The sequence below is a fragment of the Gorilla gorilla genome, chromosome 1 (assembly GCF_029281585.2).
Source record: "Gorilla gorilla gorilla isolate KB3781 chromosome 1, NHGRI_mGorGor1-v2.1_pri, whole genome shotgun sequence".
Taxonomy (NCBI): domain Eukaryota; kingdom Metazoa; phylum Chordata; class Mammalia; order Primates; family Hominidae; genus Gorilla; species Gorilla gorilla.
The window spans coordinates 140,112,238-140,128,479 of record NC_073224.2 but is presented as its reverse complement, the minus strand read 5'-3'; positions in this window follow the sequence as shown (position 1 = coordinate 140,128,479).

Genomic DNA, 16,242 nt, shown 5'->3' with positions numbered 1-16,242 from the left:
ACAACTGTGATAGCCCTCTAATTGGTCTCCCTGATCTTCTCTTGCATGGCAGGTTAGGTGCCCCTTCTAAATTTACAGCATGTCATTGCTCTGCTCAACACCCTCTACTAGCTTCCCAGCTCACTTGAATATAATCCGAAGTCCTTATCATGACCTATGCATGATCCAGCTCCTGCCCCATTCCCAAACTCAGCACTACCATGCTCTGCCTCACTCTGTTCTCCAACCTTTCTGCCCTCCTTGCTCTTCCTCTATCAAGCCAAACACATTTCCATGACAGGGTCTTTGCACTAGATGCTTCTTCTTCCTAGAATCTACTGTTACCACCCTCGCCCCTACACCAGATATTTGTACCCTCCTCATTCTGTTTCTACTCAAGTATCATATCCAGGAGACCCTCCCTGACTACTTGGATCAGCAAGGGTTCAACTAGAGAAACAGAACCAGTAGGAGATACATATTAAGAAATTGATTGCAAGGAATTGGCTTACATGATTGTGGGGGCTAGTTGGGCAAGTCTGAAATCCACAGGGTAGGCTGTCAAGAAGCGTAGGCTGAAACTCTTATGTGCAGGCTGAAGCTGCTGTCCAGAGCTGGAATTTCTTGTTCTTCAGGGAAGCCTCAGCTTTGCTCTTAACTGATTGAATCAGGCCCACAGATTACCTAGGATGATCTCCCTTTCTTGGTGCCACCTGATTATGGTCTTTGATTACCTCTACAAAATATCTTCATAGCAACACCTAGATTAGTGTCTGATTGAATAACAGGACTACAGCCCAGAGAAGTTGACAGATACAACTGACTATCACAGTATTGTATTTAAAATAGAGCTCCTTACCTCGCTTTATTTTCTTCACAGAATTTATCACTTCCTGACATCATTTTTATATGTTTATTTCTTTATTTATGTATTAGCTACCTCACCTACTATAATGTAAGATTCACCAGGAAAAGAATTTTGTCTTTTGATTGATTTAACTAATATTTGTTCGAATGATCTACTTTTGGACATAGTGTTTACTTCTGCAGTTTTATTATTATGACTAATGTTAATATGAAGATCTTCACGCATACACACACACGTATCTTGGGTCACTTTTCCAATTTTTAATTTTTAAAAGTAATTTTGGTTTTTCCAATCTAGTTTTTCTGTTAGATTTTGATGTCAGGCTTATAGAGATATAATTCTATGTTAAGTAAAATGTGCTCTTTTTAATGTACAGCTCTATGAATTCTGAAAGCACATGCAGTCCTGTAACCACCATGATCAAGACAAACAGCATTTCCACCTCCCTAAATATTTCCTTCATGCCCCTTTGTAGTCAACCCTTGCTTCACCTTGTCTCTAGAAACCACTTGTATTAGTTGGCTAGGACTGCCATAACCAAATAACACAGACTGAGTGGTTTTCCTAACAGAAATGTATTGCCTCACAATTCTGATGTCTAGAAGTCCAAAGTCAAGGTCTTGGCAGGGTTGGTTCCTGGTTACATACTCTGAGGAGTATGAGGGAAATATCTTATCCAGGCCTCTCCCCTTGCCTTGCAGATGGCTGTATTCTTTCTATGTCTCTTTGCACCATCTTCCCTCTATGCATATCTCTGTCCAAATTTTCCTCTTTTACAAGGACATCAATCATGATGAATTACAGCCCACCCAATGAACTCATTTTAACCTGATTAGCTCTGTAAAGGCCCTATACCCAAATAAGGTCACATTCTGAGGTACCATTTGTTGAGTTAGGACTTCAACATACGAATTTTAGAGCAACACAATTTAATCCATAACACCACTGATCTGTTTTTCTCCATGTAGATTTATCTTTTCCAGACTATCCTACGAACTGAATCATTTATGTGGCCTTTTGCATCTATTTTCTTTCACTTCGCATAATGCCTAAGAGATTCATCCAAGATGCCTGTGTCAGAAGTTCATTCCTTGTTATTGCTGAGTAATATTCCATTGTAGGTATTGTAGCTTGTTTATCCATTCACCAGCTAAAGGACATTTGGGTTGTTTCCAGTTTAGAGCAGTTATGAATAAAGCCACTATAAACTTCACATACTGGTTTTGTGTGCACGTATGTTTTCATTCTTTTTTAAGTAAATACCTAGGAATGTGACTATAAGTTATATTTAAAATTTTAACAAACTACCAAATTATTTTCCGAAGTGCATCATTGCTCATTCCAACCAGCAATGTGTGAGGACTTAAATAGTTATGAAAATTATACTTTATGACATCATTCAATAACTTAAGGATATTACTTCAGTACTGCAGAAACAATGGAGGCAGGAGGTATGGTTTTAACAAAGAGCTTATCTGCTTATGCTACCTCATCCCAAGAAAAGCTCTTGGTAAATACATTATTCTAAGAGAAAGACAGAGACTCTTCTAACTGAAGCAAGTTGTTTTTAAAATCAAATAATAAAGAAGGATATGTAATAAAAAGTAATTGTTCTGTGTTCCTCTGTCCTCTACCACCAGTCCCTGAACCTGGAGGCGAATCTTTTACATATGTCTCTTTTAGTTCTTCTGGTGGCTACTTCCATTTCTTTTAATAATATACCCTTCCTACTACTTTTTTATATAATACCTTCAGGTATTTTTTATTAATTTCCTGCTACTCTCCCCTGCTCATCTCCACTCTTTGTATGTTCATGTCACTATTTTTAGTTCCTGAATTGGCTACTTTTTTAACATAATATAATACTCACACTTCTGTCTTTTTCTTTCTTTCTTCCTTTCTTTCTTCCTTTCTTTCTTAATATAATATAATACTCTTTCTTTCTTTCTTTCTGTCTGTCTGTCTGTCTTTCTTTCTTTTCTTGAAACAGAGTCCTACTCTGTTGCCCAGGCTGGAGTGTAGTGGCATGATCACAGCTCACTACAGCCTTCACCTCCTGGACTCCCACCTACGCCTCCTGAGTAGCTGGGACTACAGGCATGCACCACCACACCCAGTTAATTTTTGTATTTTTTGTAGAATTTGGGTTTGCCATGTTGCCCAGGTTGGTCTCAAACTCCTGCGCTCAAGCAATCTGCCCACCTCAGCCTCCTGGAGTGCTGGGACTACAGGCATGAGCCACCACGCCCAGCTCCAAACTTCTTTCTATTAATAATTGTCTCAAATATATATATTATCCTTTGAATTTTTCCTATACAAGATTAGGATAATAAGGCTGGTCCAAATGCAGTGATGTTTACAACTAATTAATCACAGATTTCTTTGTCCCTTCTCCACTCCCACTGGTTCACTTGAGTAGCCTTTAAAAAATAATAAAAATAAAAAATAAAATAAAGTTTAAAATAAATAAATAAGAAGAAGATTAGGATAATAGGACCTCCAACATTCCATTTACATTCCCTTCTTATCTTCTGTCAATAACTCCCACATGGTCCAGGTGGATAACATTTATATTCTATTCTGTAACCATAACTATATCATCCATGTTTTGCCTATAAATTGATTTCAAAGTTGAAACTATAAACAGGATTTATATTATGATTATTGACTATTTTAATATTGTTCAATGAAGACTGCTAAGAAGATTAGTAAAGGCTTGCCTGTTAAGGAATGTTTAAAGTACAAAAATAAGGAAGATATCTGCCTAAAAGAGGCAGGTGGTAAATTAAAAGATGGCAGTGGAAAATAGAACTTCTCAACACCTGTTTTCTTCTCTCTGGAACAGAATGATTTTGAAAGTGAAGAGATTAAAACAAACATGATCAGGGGAGAATAAAGGAACGAGAAAGAGGGTGAGGAGCAACCTCTGTATCCCCGGTCCCAGTTTCTTCTAGTCACCGATGTCCTTCACCTGAAGCCTTGGTCTTCCTCAGTTTATAAAGCAGCTCTCAACAGAGAAGGTGTCAAATGATAGATTCAAACAGAGATGCCCTAAAAAGACTGTCAAAAATATGTCCTTAAAGGTAGAGAGCAAGGCCTTCGAAAGCTGTACAGAACAAATGGTGTGGTTCATTAAAATTACTTGGATTTAAACTCATTTAATTTTTTTCATGTTTATTTGTTCTTTGACTCAGTCTCCCTTACACACTATGCGCCATGCCTCTATTTAAATGTGAGCTTCAAAAGAGCAGAGGCCTTGTTAGTCTTGTTTTCACTGTGCCCAGAACAGTGATCCACTAAGAGAAGGGCTTCATTCACTTTCTCTGGCTCATTTCTATTGGCGTACAAACTGCTGTTTATCTCCACAAAATTTTCCTTGATACTATTTCCTGTACCTGCAACTGCCCCATCACCACGACTTTTTTTTTCCTCTTTGTTGTGGCAAAATATAAGAATTGCTTATATTCCTGGCCAGGCGCAGTGGCTTACGCCTGTAATCCCAGCACTTTGAGAGGCTGAGGCAGGCGGATCACTTGAGGTCAGGAGTTCGAAACCAGCCTGGCCAACATGGTGAAACCCTGTCTCTATTAAAAATACAAACAATAGCTGGGCATGGTGGCGCATGTCTATAATCCCAGCTACTTGTGAGGCTGAGGCAAGAGAATTGCTTGAACCCAGGAGGCGGAAGTTGCAGTGAGCCAAGATCGCACCATTCCACTCCAGCCTGGGTGACACAGCGAGACTCCATCTCAAATTAAAAAAAAAAAAAAAGAAAGAAACAAAAGCAAAGAATTGCTTATATTCCTTGTATTAGTCTGCTCTAGCTGCCATAACAAAAATACTATAGACTGGGTGGCTAAAACAACAGGAATTTGTTTCTCACAATACTGAAGTCTGAGAAGTCCAAGATGAAGGTGTTAATTTGGTTTCTGAGGTTTCTCTCTCCTGGCTTGCAGATGGCCACCATCTTGCTGTGTCTTCATATGGCCTTTCCTCAGTGTGTGCCCTAGGAGAGATCTTTCTCTCTTTCTCTTCTTAAAAGGCTGCTAATCCCATCGTGAGGACCCACACTTATCACCAAATCTAACTCTAATTGCCTCCCAAAATCCCCATTTCCAAATAACATCACAGAGAAGGTTAGGGCTTCAACATATGAAAGTGGGGGAGACACAAACATTTGGCCCATAACATTCCACCACTGGCCCCCCAAAATGCATGTCCTTATTTGAAGGGGTGGCCTGCCCCTCCACACTTGTGGGTATTTCTCATCAGGTGGGATGAGAGACTGAGAAAAGAAATAAGACACAGAGACAAAGTATAAAGAAAGAACAGTGGGCCCAGGAGACCGGTGCTCAGCATACGGAGGACCTGCACTGGCACCAGTCTCTGAGTTCCCTCAGTATTTATTGATTGCTATTTCCACTATCTCAGCAAGGGGAATGCAGCAGGAGAACGGGGTGATAGTGGGGAGAAGGTCAGCAAGAAAACATGTGAATCTGTGTCACAAGTTCAAGGGAATGTACTATGCCTGGATGTGCAGGTAGACCAGATTCATGCTTCTCTCCACCCAAACATCTCAGTGTAGTAAAGAGTAACAGAGCAGCATTGCCACCAGCATATCTCACCTCCAGCCACAGGGCAGTTTTCTCCTATCTTAGAATAGAACGAATGTACGATCGGGTTTTATAACAAGACATTACGTTCCCAGGGGCATGCAGGAGACAGAGGCCTTCCTCTTATATCAACTGCAAGAGGCCTTCCTCTTTTACTAATCCTCCTCAGCACAGACCCTTTACGGGTGTCGGGCTGGGGGATGGTCAGGTCTTTCCCTTCCCACGAGGCCATATCTCAGGCTGTCTCAGTGGGGAGAACCCTTGGACAATACCCAGGCTTTCTTGGGCAGAGGTCCCTGCGGCTTTCCACAGTGCATTGTGCCCTGGTTAATCGAGAATGGAGAATGGTGATGACTTTTACCAAGCATACTGCCTGTAAACATATTGTTAACAAGGTACATCCTGCACAGCCCTAGATCCCTTAAACCTTGATTCCATACAATGCATGTTTCTATGAGCACAAGGTTGGGGCTAAAGTTACAGATTAATAGCATCTCAAGGCAAAACAATTGTTCAGGGTACAGATCAAAATGGAGTTTCTCATGTCTTCCTTTTCTACATAGACACAGTAACAGTCTGATCTCTCTTTCTTTTCCCTACACTTATTGTATGCAAAATAAGCCATTCTGATAGCCCCTAAAGTATTTTTTTATTATTATTATACTTTAAGTTCTGGGTTACATGTGCAGAATGTGTAGTTTTGTTACATAGGTATACATGCACCATGGTGGTTTGCTGCACCCATCAACCCATCACCTACATTAGGTATTTCTCCTAATGTTATCCCTCCCCTAGCCCCCCCAACCCCCACAGGCCCTGGTGTGTGATGTTCCCCTCCCTGTGTCCATGTGTTCTCATTGTTCAACTCCCACTTATGAGTGAGAACATGCAGTGTTTGGTTTTTTGTCTTTGCGATAGTTTGCTGAGAATGATGGTTTCCAGCCTCATCCATGTCCCTACAAAGGACATGAACTCATCCTTTTTTATGGCGGCATAGTATTCCATGGTGTATATGTGCTACATTATCTTAATCTAGTCTATCATTGATGGACATTTGGGTTGGTTCCAAGTCTTTGCTATTGTGAATAGTGCCACAATAAACATACATGTGCATGTGTCTTTATCGTAGAATGATTTATAATCCCTTGGGTATATGCCCAGTAATGAGATAACTGGGTCAAATGGTATTTCTAGTTCTAGATCCCTGAGGAATTGCCACACTGTCTTCCACAATGGTTGAACTAGTTTACAGTCCCACCAACAGTGTAAAAGCATTCCTATTTCTCCACAACCTCTCCAGCATCTGCTGTTTCCTGACTTTTTATGATCACCATTCTAACTGTCATGAGTTGGTATCTCATTGTGGTTTTGATGTGCATTTCTCTAATGACCAGTGATGATGAGCATTTTTTCATGTCTGTTGGCTGCATAAATGTCTTCTTTTGAGAAGTGTCTGTTCATATCCTTTGCCCATTTTTTGATGGGGCTGTTTGCTTTTTTCTTGTAAATTTAAGTTCTTTGTAGATTCTGGATATTAGCCCTTTGTCAGAAGGATAGATTGCAAAAATTTTCTCCCATTCTGTAGGTTGCTTGTTCACTCTGATGAGAGTTTCTTTTGTTGTGCAGAAGCTCTTTAGTTTAATTAGATCCCACTTGTCAATTTTAGCTTTTGTTGCCATTGCTTTTGGTGTTTTAGACATGAAGTCTTTGCCCATGCCTATGTCCTGAATGGTGGTGCCCAGGTTTTCTTCTAGGATTTTTATGGTCCTAGGTCTTATGTTTAAGTTTTTGATCCATCTTGAGTTGATTTTCATACAAGGTATAAGGAAGGGGTCCAGTTTCAATTTTTTGCATATGGCTAGCCAGTTTTCCCAACGCCATTTATTAAATAGGGAATCTTTTCCCCATTGCTTGTGTGTGTCAGGTTTGTCAAAGATCAGATGGTGGTAGATGTGTGGTGTTATTTCTGAGGCCTCCATTCTGTTCTATTCATATATATATATATATATATATATATATATATATATATATATATATATATATATATCTGTTTTAGTACCAGTACCATGCTGTTTTGGTTACTGTAGCCTTGTAGTAAAGTTTGAAGTTAGGTAGTGTGATACCTCCAGCTTTGTTCTTCTTGCCCAGGATTGTCTTTTTTTGTTTCCATATGAAGTTTAAAGTAGTTTTTTCCAATTCTGTGAAGAAAGTCAGTGGTAGCTTGATGGGGATAGCATTGAATCTATACATTATTTTGGGCAGTATGGACATTTTCACTATATTGATTCTTCCTATCCATGAGCATGAAATGTTTTTCCATTTGTTTGTGTCCTCTCTTATTTCCTTGAGCAGTGGTTTGTAGTTCTTCTTGAAGAGGTCCTTCACATCCCTTGTAAGTTGTATTCCTAGGTATTTTATTATCTTAGTATCAATTGTGAATGGGAGTTCACTCATGATTTGGCTCTCTATTTGTCTGTTATTGGTGTATAGGAAGGCTTGTGATTTTTGCACATTGATTTTGTATCCTGAGACTTTGCTGAAGTTGCTTATCAGCTTAAGATTTGGGGCTGAAACGATGGGGTTTTCTAAATACATAATCATGTCATCTGCAAACGGAAACAATTTGACTTCCTCTCTTTCTATTCAAATACTCTTTATTGCTTTCTCTTGCCTGATTGCCCTGGCCAGAACTTCCAATACTATGTTGAATAGGAGTGGTGAGAGAGGGCATCCTTGTCTTGCGCCAGTTTTCAAAGAGAATGCTTCCAGTTTTTGCCCATTCAGTATGATATTGGCTGTGGGTTTGTCATAAATAGCTCTAATTATTTTGAGATATGTTCCATCAATACCTAGTTCATTGAGACTTTTTAGCAAGAAAGGCTGCTGAATTTTGTCAAAGGCCTTTTCTGCATCTATTGAGATAATCATGTGTTTTTTGTCATTGGTTCTGTTTATGTGATGGATTACATTTATTGATTTGCGTGTGTTGAACCAGCCTTCCATCCCAGGGATGAAGCTGAATTGATTGTGGTGAATAAGCTTTTGGATGTGCTGCTGGATTCAGTTTGCCAGTATTTTATTGAGGATTTTCACATCAATGTTCATCAGGGATGTTGCCCTGAAATTCTCTTTTTTTGTTGTGTCTCTGCCAGGCTTTGGTATCAGGATAATGCTGGCTTCATAAAATATGCTAGGGATGATCCCCTCTTTTTCTTTGATCGCAGTAGTTTCAGAAGGAATGGTACCAGCTCCTCTTTGTGCCTCTGGTAGAATGGCTGTGAATCCATTTGGTCCTGGACTTTTTTTGGTTGGTAGGCTATTAATTATTGCCTCAATTTCAGAACCTGTTATTGGTCTATTCAGAGATTCAACTTCTTCCTGGTTTAGCCTTGGGAGGGTGTATGTATCCACGAATTTATCCATTTCTTCTAGATTTTCTAGTTTATTTGCATGGAGGTATTTATAGCATTCTCTGATGGCAATTTGTATTTCTGTGGGATTGGTGCTGATATCTCCTTTATCATTTTTTATTGCGTCTATTTGATTCTTCTGTCTTTTCTTCTTTATTAGTCTTGCTAGTGGTCTATTTTGTTGATCTTTTCAAAAAACCAGCTCATGGATTCATTGATTTTTTGAAGGGTTTTTTGTGTCTCTATCTCCTTCAGTTCTGCTCTGATCTTAGTTCTTGTCTTCTACTAGCTTTTGAATTTGTTTGCTTTTGTCTCTCTAGTTCTTTTAATTGTGATGTTAAGGTGTCGATTTTAGATCTCTCCTGCTTTCTCTTGTGGGCATTTAGTGCTATAAATTTCCCTCTACACACTGCTTTAAATGTGTCCCAGATATTCTGGTACGTTGTGTCTTTGTTCTCATTGGTTTCAAAGAACATCTTTATTTCTGCCTTCATTTTGTTATTTACCCAGTAGTCATTCAGGAGCAGGTTGTTCAGTTTCCATGTAGTTGTGCAGTTTTGAATGAGATTATTAATCCTGAGTTCTAATTTGATTGCACTGTGGTCTGAGAGACAGTTTGTTGTGATTTCTCTTCTTTTGCATTTGCTGAGGAGTGTTTTACTTCCAATTATGTGGTCAATTTTAGAATAAGTGTGATGTGGTGCTGAGAAGAATGTATATTCTGTTGATTTGGGGTGAAGAGTTCTGTAGATGTCTATTAGGTCCACTCGGTCTAGAGCTGAGTTCAAGTTCTGAATATCCTTGTTAATTTTCTGTCTCATTGATCTGTCTAATATTGATAGTGGGGTGTTAAAGTCTCCCATTATTAATGTGTGGGAGTCTAAGTCTCTTTGTAGGTCTCTAAGAACTTGCTTTGTGAATCTGGGTGCTCCCGTATTGGGTGCATATATATTTAGGATAGTTAGCTCTTCTTGTTCAATAGATCCCTTTACCATTATGTAATGGCCTCCTTTGTCTCTTTTCATCTTTGTTGGTTTAAAGTCTGTTTTATCAGAGACCAGGATTGCAACCCCTGCTTTTTTTTTTGCTTTCCATTTACTTGGTAGATTTTCCTCCATCCCTTTATTTTGAGCCTATGTGTGTCTTTTCACATGAGATGGGTCTCCTGAATACAGCACACCAATGGGTCTTGACTCTTTATCCAATTTGCTAGTCTGTGTCTTCTAATTGGGGCATTTAGCCCATTTACATTTAAGGTTAATATTGTTATGTGCGAATTTGATCCTGTCATTATGATGCTAGCTGGTTATTTTGCCCACTAATTGATGCAGTTTCTTCATACCATCGATGGCCTTTACAATTTGGCATGTTTTTGCAGTGGCTGGTACCAGTTACTCCTTTCCATGGTTTTTGTTTTTTGTTTTTTGTTTTTTGTTTTTTGTTTTTTGAGATGGAGTCTTGCTCTGTCACCCAGGCTGGAGTGCAGTGGCGTGCTCTCAGCTCACTGCAAGCTCCACCTCCTGGGTTCATGCCATTCTCCTGCCTCAGCCACCACCACGCCTGGCTAATTTTTTATAATTTTTAGTAGAGACAAGGTTTCACCATGTTAGCCAGGATGGTCTCGATCTGACCTCGTGATCTGCCCACCTCAGCCTCCCAAAGTGCTGGGATTACAGGTGTGAGCCACCACGCCTGGCCCCTTCCCATGTTTTGTGCTTCCTTCAGGAGCTCTTGTAAGGAAGGCCTGGTGGTGACAAAATCTCTCAGTATTTGCTTGTCTGTAAAGGAGTTTATTTCTCCTTCACTTATGAAGCTTTGTTTGGCTGAATATGAAATTCTGGGTTGAAAATTCTTTTCTTTAAGAATGTTGAATATTGGTCCCCACTCTCTTCTGGCTTGTAGGGTTTCTGCAGAGAGACCCGCTGTTAGTCTGGTGGGCTTCCCTTTGTGGGTAACCCAACCTTTCTCTCTGGCTGCCCTTAACATTTTTTCCTTCATTTCAACCTTGGTGAATCTGACAATTATGTGTCTTGGGGTTGCTCTTCTCAAGGAGAATCTTTGTGGTGTTCTCTGTATTTCCTGAATTTGAATGTTGGCCTGCCTTGCTAGGTTGGGGAAGTTCTCCCAGATAATATCCTGAAAAGTGTTTTCTAACTTGGTTCCATTCCCCCCGTCACTTTCAGGAACACCAAGCAAACACAGATTTGGTCTTTTCACATAGTCCCATATTTCTTGGAGGCTTTGTTCATTTCTTTTCACTCTTTTTTTCTCTAATCTTGTCTTCTTGCTTTATTTCATTAATTTGATCTTCAATCACTGATATCCTTTCTTCCACTTGTTCGACTTGGCTATTGAAGCTTGTGTATGCTTCACAAAGTTCTCATACTGTGATTTTCAGTTCTATCAGGTCATTTAAGGTCTTCTCTACACTAGTTATTCCAGTTAGCCATTCGTCTAACCTTTTTTCAAGGTTTTTAGCTTCCTTGCAATGAGTTAGAACATGATCCTTTAGCTCAGAGAAGTTTGTTATAACCGACCTTCTGAAGCCTACTTCTGCCAACTCGTCAAACCCATTCTCCAACCAGTTTTGTTCTCTTGTTGGTGAGAAGTTGTGTTCCTTTGGAGGAGAAGAGGTGTTCTAGTTTTTGGAATTTTCAGCCTTTCTGCTCTGGTGTCTCCCCATCTTTGTGGTTTTATCTACCTTTGGTCTTTGATGTTGGTGACCTACAGATGAGGTTTTGGTGTAGATGTCCTTTTTGTTGATGTTGATGCTATTCTTTTCTGTTTGTTAGTTTTTCTTCTAACAGACAAGCCTCTCAGTTGCAGGTCTGTTGGAGTTTGCTGGAGGTCCACTCCAGACCTTGTTTGCCTGGGTATCACCAGCAGAGGCTGCAGAATAGCAAATATTGCTGCCTGATCCTTCCTCTGGAAGCTTCATCCCAGAGGGGCACCCACCTGTATGAGGTGTCTGTCATCCCCTACTGGGAGGTGTCTCCCAGTCAGGCTACACAGGGGTCAGGGACCCACTTGAGGAGGTAGTCTGTCTGTTATTGGAGCTCGAATGCCGTGCTGGGAGAACAACTGCTCTCTTCAGAATGGTCAGGCAGGGATGTTTAAGTATCGAGACGCTGTCTGCTGCCTTTTGTTCAGATATGCCCTGCCCTCATAGGTGGAATCTAGAGAGGCAGTAGGCCTTGCTGAGCTCCAGTGGGCTCCACCCAGTTCGAGCTTCCCTGCCACTTTGTTTACACTGTGAACATAAGACCACCTACTCAAGCCTCAGCAATGGTGGACACCCCTCCCCCCACCAAGCTCCGGCATCCCAGGTTGATCTCAGACTGCTGCGCTAGCAGCAAGCGAGGCTCTGTGAGCATAGGACCTGCTGAGCCAGGCACAGGAGGGGAAAAGTGCAGTATTTGGGCAGAAGTGTACCACTCCTCCAGGTACAGTCACTCACGGCTTCCCTTGGCTAGGAATGGGAAATCCCCCAACCCCTTGCACTTCCCCGGTGAGGAAATGCCCCGCCCTGCTTCAGCTTGCCTTCCATGGGCTGCACCCACTGTTCAACCAGTCCCAATGAGATGAATCAGGTACCTTAGTTGGAAATGCAGAAATCACCCATCTTCTTTGTCAATCTTGCTGGGAACTATAGACCGGAGCTGTTCCTATTTGGCCATCTTGGAAGTGACCAGTGCCCCTAAAGTCTTAACGCATTCCAGTTTCAACTCTAAAGTCTAACATTTAAAGTCTAATCTTTTTTCTTAACTTAATAAGGTTTCCTTTAACTTTTGTTTTAAGTTCAGAGGTACATGTGCAGGTTTGTTATTAAAGTCTCTCTAAAAATCATCTAAACTGGATATTGCTGAGACTTGAGATGTAATTCATTATGAGGTAAAATTTTTCTCCAGCTGTGAACCTTTGAAACCAAATAAGTTATCTGATTCCAAAATACAATAGTGGGACAGACATAGAATAAACATTCCCATTCCAAAAGAAGAAGTAGGAAAGAAGGAAAGGTAGTTGGTTTCAAGCCAGTTCAAAACCCAACAAGGTATTCCATGAGATCTTAAGCCCTGAGAATAATCCTCTTCGACACTCTGCCTTCTAGGCCTGGTGATGTGGGGGTGAGGGGGTCATCCCCCTAAGGCTGTACATGGTGGTCTTGGCCCCACAGCTCTGCAGAGAGGTCCTGGCTCCCAAGCTTCGGTCAGAGGCCACCTGGCCTTTTAAAACTGAGATGGTGACCGTGATAATCTCTGAATTGCCTTCAGGGCAATTTTTCTCTGTCTTTGAACAGTGCACGTTTATACCCAGATAGCTCTATCGGCTTGTCTTTCAAAATCCAAGAAGTCAAATGTCCTTTCTTCATTTTGTCCAACCTCCATCCCTCAGTTCAAGCTGACAGTGCTTCTGCTCCTATAATATCATAAACTCTTTATTGAGTGAAAGTCCAGCCACACCCTTGGTGTTCCTTTCAGAATATGCTTTTGCATTTTTTGCAATATCGATAGGCTGAATTTTCCAAATATTTAAGATCTAGTTCCTTGTTGCTTAACAATCCTTTCTTCAGTTCATCTCTGTCCTCTCACATATTACTATAAACAGTCAGGAGGAACTAAGATACTCCTTCAACACTTTGCTTAGAAATATTCTCAGGGAAATTTCCAGTTTCATTGCTTACCAATTCTACTTTCCAAAAAAACACTAGAACACAAACACAATTCAGTCAGGTTATTTCCCTATTTATAACAAGGATTGCCTCTCCTTCAGGTTCCTACATGATCTTTGTTACCATCTGAGACTTCACAAGAATCACCCTTAATATCTATATTTATAGTATGCACCTTAAAACTCTCCCAGCCTCTACCCATTACGCATTTCCAAAGCAACTTCCACATGTTTAAGCATTTGTTACAGCAGCACCTCACTTCTCAGTACCAAAATCTGTATTAGTCTGGGTTATCCATAGAAACAGAACTGCTAAGAGATATAAATAGATAGATATAAAGAAGCTTATAAGAAATTGGGTCAGGTGAAGTGGCTCACACCTGTAATCCCAGCACTTTGAGAGGTCGAGGTGGGCGGATCACTTGAGGTCAGGAGTTCAAGACCAGCCTGGTCAACATGGTGAAACCCCATCTCTACTAAAAATACAAAAATTAGCTGTGGCATTCATCTCTGGTCCCAGCTACTCAGGAGGCTGAGGCAGGAGAATCGCTTGAACCTGGGAGGCAGAGGTTGCAGTGAGCCAAGATCGTGCCACTGCACTCCAGCCTAGGCAACAGAGTAAGACTCAAAAAAAAAAAAAAGAAATTGGGTCATGTGATTATGAAGACAGATATCCCAAGATCTATAGTCAGGACAAAGGACAGCCAATGGTATGGGTACCAGTCTGAGTATCAGTCCAAAGTCTGACATCCTAGCTTGACAATCATTAGGCAGGGAGAGAATCCTGCCTTACTCAGCCCTGTGTTCCTTTCAGGCCTTCAGTGGATTTCCATGAGACCCACCCACATTGGGCAGGATAATCTGCTTTACTCAGTCTACCAATTCCAATGTTAATCTTGGCCAGGTGCGGTGGCTCCTGCCTGTAATCCCAGCACTTCAGGATCGAGGTGTGTAGAGGCCAGGAGTTCAAGACCAGCCTGGGCAACATGGCAAAACCTTGTCTCTACTAAAAAAAATACAAAAAAATTAGCTGGGCATCATGGCACATGCCTGGAGTCCCAGCAGCTAGGGAGGATGAGGTGGGAGGATCACCTGAGCCCTGGAAGGCGAGGCTGTAGTGAGCTGAGATCATGTGCCACTGCAGTCTAGCCTGAGCAATGAGAGTGAGACCCTTTTGCCAAAACAACAACAACAACAACAACAACAACAACAACCACTGTGGCTCCTATGGTCCATTCAAGTTGACACATAAAATTAACCATCACATCCCCTGACTCCAATTCTTCTCTTCCTATACTCAGTTAAATCCACCCAAATATATGTCTATCCTCACTACTTCATGGAAACTACTTTAGTTGAAGGAGTCTTGAACTTTGATCTAGAACTTTGATCTAACAATGCCCTCCGCTTCGTTAAATTAAAATTGCTTATCTTACTTGACAAATTAGGAGGATTTGACATCATCAATTGTCTCCTCTTCCTTGACATATTTCGTTTGACTCTCAGGACACCACACTTTCAGTGTGAACCTGAAACCTCGCTGGTTCATCTTTCTTGTCCTTTGCTGGCTCTTCAATTTTTCCATGACCTCTTAATATTAGGATAGATTTAGTTCTTGAATATCTCCTCTTCTTATACTTTTTCTGTTGAAAATTATATTCAATCTCGTGACTGTAAACAAATCTGTATGTCCACAACTCTTAAAGATATCTTTAGCCCCAATTCCTCTGCTCAGCTCTCTACTCCTTTATTCTATTGCCTCTAATAGACCTCTCAACCTCAGAATGTCCAAAATTGACCTCTTAATTACCCCTACTTCCAAATCTGCTCCACTCACAGCCTTCTTCAACTCAAGTTATAACTTCCTTTCATCTTACTTGATTTCTTTGTGGCATTGGATACTATTGCTCACTCCAGGTTTCTTGACACTTACTTTCTCAGCTTTGGTGTATCCACTTTCTCCTAGCTTTCTTCCAACGGCTCTGACATCCTGTACTTAGGCTCCCACATGGACTTCTTCTTATACTCTTAAATTTTAGGCTTTAAACATTAATGTTTCTCAGACTTCCACTCTCAACTCTATTTCTCCAACCACCCATTCTCCAAGCTACAAACCTGATATTATTCACAGTCTTCTCTTTTCACTTAGCATCCATGTTTCATTGATCAATTCTGATCAAAAATACCTCCATAATTATTCATATTCTTTCATGATTTTCTATTCCCACTACCACTATCTTAATTTAGGTTCTCATTGCTTCTTACCTCCTGACTTGTCTCCCTGCCTCTAATCTTAACCCTCTCTGATCCATCCACAAGACAACAATGGCTGTATCTTTCTAAAATACAAATAATCATATAATTTCTCTGATTAAAATATTTGCCTGCTTAAAATAGCATTCATATTTTAAATCTTCTGTTTTCATGATCAAGTCCAAGCTCTATAACATATCACTCAAAACCCTGTGGAATATGAACCCTGCTTACCTTTCTGGCATCATCTGCCACTTGCATACACACATTCTTTGCTCCCATCATTCAAAATTTTTTGCAGTGCCCCAGATGTTTCAGGCAGCTTCATGTCTGCAGACTGTCCCACCTAATGTTTCCTCTGGATTCTCCGTCATCTTCATCTAGCCAATTCCTTCCTGTCCTTCAAAACACAGCTCCATTATCATCTCATCAGTTGATGAATTAGGCTTAT